The sequence below is a fragment of the Oryctolagus cuniculus genome, chromosome 20 (genome assembly GCF_051225735.1).
Source record: "Oryctolagus cuniculus isolate XC-2025 breed Fujian yellow rabbit chromosome 20, ASM5122573v1, whole genome shotgun sequence".
Classification (NCBI taxonomy): domain Eukaryota; kingdom Metazoa; phylum Chordata; class Mammalia; order Lagomorpha; family Leporidae; genus Oryctolagus; species Oryctolagus cuniculus.
In genome coordinates this window covers 50,065,858-50,069,819 of record NC_142886.1, presented here as the reverse complement: position 1 = coordinate 50,069,819, position 3,962 = coordinate 50,065,858, and the positions used below count along the sequence as shown (strand labels likewise).

The following is a 3,962-nucleotide window of genomic DNA, read 5'->3' as shown; positions in this document are numbered from 1 at the left end:
ATGTGCGTCACCTGGGAACGGGGCGGGCTACGAGTGCCCCGTGGGCCAAGACACCTCGGAGGGCGCCCGCGCGCGGCCGGGGGCTCCGTGGGCGGGGCCTGCGTCGGCACCGCCCCCTGCCCGACAGCCGACCTCGCCGAGGAAACCAGGCCTGCGTTTCCTGTCGCCTGCTGTGTGGACGTGTTTGTGTAGAGGTCGCCTCTCCGAGCTGTCCCGGGGAAGGTTCTCACCGCGGCGTCCGCGGAGTCCTGGGCCTCCCCGGGGTTCTGACTTAATAGGTCCCAGAGGGGACTGCAAGTTCGCACTTCTAGCAAGAGTGCATCCCAGCCCCTCAGTTATTCCCAGGCGGACTCCCCCACCCTTACCCACACAGGGCAGAGACGTTACATGGTTCCTGCCTGGCTCAGGGAAGGGGTGAATGAATGAATGAGTGCATGAATGAGTGCATGGATGGGCTGGTCCACGTGGCAGGCCGCCATCCTGCCGCACTGCCCCCTTCCCTCTTAGCCGTCTCCCCTGCTGTGTGGCTGCGCTGTCGGTACCACAGCGTCTTGCAGCGGTGGGTCCCTCAGTGCAGGTGTCTCAGCAGCTCTCCCCAAGGCCAACATTGTCAAGCACCTGCACAGCGGGAAGGAGGAGGAAACTCACACTTGCCATTCAGTACCCAGGCCAGCTTTGGAGAAGGTTCTAGAAGACCTTCTCATCATTTTTTTTTTCCTTCATTACACTGCATTCCTGATGCTCCCCGAAGTGTTCCAGAGGGGAGATCATATTTATGGAATTTGTTTCAACAACCCTTTCCCCTTTTTGCTTAAACTTTTTATTATTATTATTATTTGAAAGAGTTACGGAGAGAGGTAGAGAGAGAGAGAGGTCTTCCATCCTCTGGTTCTCTCCCCAGATGGCCGCAATGGCCAGAGCTGCACCGATCCGAAGCCAGGAGCTGGGCAGGTCCGACGCCAGGAATGAGGAGTTTCTTCCTGGTCTCCCACGTGGGTGCAGGAGCCCAAGGACTTGGCCATCTTCTTCTGCTTTCCCAGACAATAGCAGAGAGCTGGATCAGAAGAAGAGCAGCCGGGACTAGAACCGGTGCTCATATGGGATGCTGGCGCTTCAGGCATTAACCCTCTGCACCATAGCACCGGACCCTTTCTTTAATTTTTGAAAGCCCACCCTCAGGGCTAGGCTAGGCCAAAGCCAGGAGACATCTTCCATCCACTGGAATCACAAGCTCCATCCAGGCCTCCCATGTGGGTGCCGGGGCCCAGGTGCTTGGGCTGGCCACTGCTGCCCTGCAGGCACACAGCAGGGAGCTGGCTCAGACGCGGAGCAGCCAGGAGGCAACCCAGCACTCTGGTATACAGTGGTATACACTGGGCCAGCATCCTCCCGGGGGGGGGGGGGGGTAAAGGCGCTCTGGGAGGAAACAGGGCTTTGAGGACATGGCTGGGCTCTTAGGGGAACACGGGGCAGATGGACGGCTCCTGACCACGTCTGCTTAGGCGCCGCGGTGCCGACTTCTCTCCAGCCGCGGCAGACTGCGAGCTGCTCCCCGCGAGGGGACTGTGACAGCTGAGTTCCTCGCGGGGCACTCAGCTTTTCAGCAGGTGGGAGATTTCAGAAACCCAGCGCCCTAAGGACCCGCCAGGCCGCGGTGGCAATCTGGACCCCTTCAAATCCAGGCGGGTTGGGGGGGGTAGGCAGCAGCCTATGCGTTGTGCCACGTCTCTGACAAGGTCTGACGTCCAGCCGTGTCCAGCTGGGCAGCCCTGGCTCTCCTGTCTTTCGTGGCGCCCTGGGCACTCGCTAGGGTCTGAAGCACTTGGCACCGCCACTTACAAGTCAGAGGTGCACGCATGCGTGAGCAAAGATGCGTGCAGATGCGGGGGACGCTTTCCACGGAGATTTCTCAAAGCCCGCTGGGTCCTGATATGAAATGGCACCGACCCTCGATAGCTGGTTTGGGTTCAACACAACACACCTGACTATGCCTGAGCCACCCCCGCCCTACGGCTCCAAGAGGCAGAAGCGAGAGGAAGAATCGGAGACCCACGTTCCCTGTGCAGAGCAAAGCAAAGGAAAAAAAAATAAGTTTTTGGATGCTCCCCGGCTGCCGGTCCTCGCGGTCCAGTGCGGGCCCGGGCTGCGGCGGGTGCGCCCGGCAGGCGGGAAGCGGCCTGCGTGCACACGTGTGGGACAGGTGCATCCCGGAGCTGGACTTTCCCCTCTGGGAACTCCGGGGATCCCGCGCCACGAGCGGGCCGCACCTGCTAGCGAACCCGAGCCTGGAGGTTGGGGGGGCGCCGGGGGCGCGCGTCCCTTGCATCCGTTCGTGTGACCAAAGTTCCCTTGAAAACGACGGGTGTTTGGTTCGGTTTGGTTTAGGAAACACCGATGGGTTGGGTGCGTATTTTCTTTATGATACAGATGAACCTAGCAAACAGTTTCACTCAAACCCTATATTCAAAAAGTGTTTCACGGCGCGCCCCGTTACCAGGGAAGCCTCCGTGACTCCGCTCTCCGAGGGGGTATTTCCCCGAAACAAACGAAAAAGGAGGCCTTAAAAAGCAGCGCTGGCCCGTACGGGGATCGAACCCGCGACCTTGGCGTTATTAGCACCACGCTCTAACCAACTGAGCTAACCGGCCACCCGGCGCCAGCCTCCCTCCGAGAGACTGATGAGGATTTTCAACTGCGCGGCGGCGGCGGCTCCGGCTCCCTCCCTCCTCGGCTGGACGCGGACTCTGAGGAGAGGCGCGGCGCAGCGGCTGCCTCCCGCACCCGGAGGCCCGCGGCTGCGTCTGCCGCCTCCGGGCCGCCTCGCGCGAGCAGCGGCGGGACGAGCGGACCCCGCGCCCCCCGCCCTCCGCGCTCCGGGCGCGCCCGGGCACGCGGTGGGGACGCTCGCCTCGGGGGCCCGCAGCCTTCTGTCCTGGGGAGGACGTTCGCTTGGCTCCCCCTCCCCCCGGCGGAGCGCGCGGATCCGTCCTGCGGCGCGGAGCAAGCGGGCCAACACAGCGAGGGGACAGGGTCTGTGTGCGCACAGATGATAAATGAACAGAGAGAGAGAGAGAGGCTGGGAAGACAGCCCCGCGTCCAGTCCGCAGAGAGAGAGAGAGGCTGGGAAGACAGCCCCGCGTCCAGTCCGCAGAGAGAGAGAGAGGCTGGGAAGACAGAGCCCCGCGTCCAGTCCGCAGAGAGAGAGAGAGAGGCTGGGAAGACAGCCCCGCGTCCAGTCCGCAGAGAGAGAGAGAGAGAGAGAGAGAGAGAGAGAGAGAGAGAGAGGCTGGGAAGACAGCCCCGCGTCCAGTCCGCAGAGAGAGAGAGAGGCTGGGAAGACAGCCCCGCGTCCAGTCCGCAGAGAGAGGGGGGGGGGGGGGCTGGGAAGACAGAGTCCCGCGTCCAGTCCGCAGAGAGAGAGAGAGGCTGGGAAGACAGCCCCGCGTCCAGTCCGCAGAGAGAGAGAGAGAGAGAGAGGCTGGGAAGACAGCCCCGCGTCCAGTCCGCAGAGAGAGAGGCTGGGAAGACAGCCCCGCGTCCAGTCCGCAGAGAGAGAGAGAGGCTGGGAAGACAGCCCCGCGTCCAGTCCGCAGAGAGGGGGGGGGGGGCTGGGAAGACAGAGTCCCGCGTCCAGTCCGCAGAGAGAGAGAGAGGCTGGGAAGACAGCCCCGCGTCCAGTCCGCAGAGAGAGAGAGAGAGAGGGAAGACAGAGCCCCGCGTCCAGTCCGCAGAGAGAGAGGCTGGGAAGACAGCCCCGCGTCCAGTCCGCAGAGAGAGAGAGAGGCTGGGAAGACAGCCCCGCGTCCAGTCCGGAGAGAGAGAGAGAGAGGCTGGGAAGACAGCCCCGTGTCCAGTCCGCAGAGAGAGAGAGAGGCTGGGAAGACAGCCCCGCGTCCAGTCCGCAGAGAGAGAGAGAGGCTGGGAAGACAGCCCCGCGTCCAGTCCGCAGAGAGAGAGAGAGA

At 62.8% G+C, this 3,962-nt stretch overlaps 1 non-coding gene across 1 annotated transcript; it reads right to left on the bottom strand.

Moving 5' to 3' along the window:
- Positions 1-2,574: 2,574 nt before the first annotated feature.
- Positions 2,575-2,648, bottom strand: TRNAI-AAU (transfer RNA isoleucine (anticodon AAU)). Its single transcript has one exon. It is a non-coding gene; the product is annotated as a tRNA-Ile (tRNA).
- Between the last annotated feature and the right edge of the window lie 1,314 nt (positions 2,649-3,962).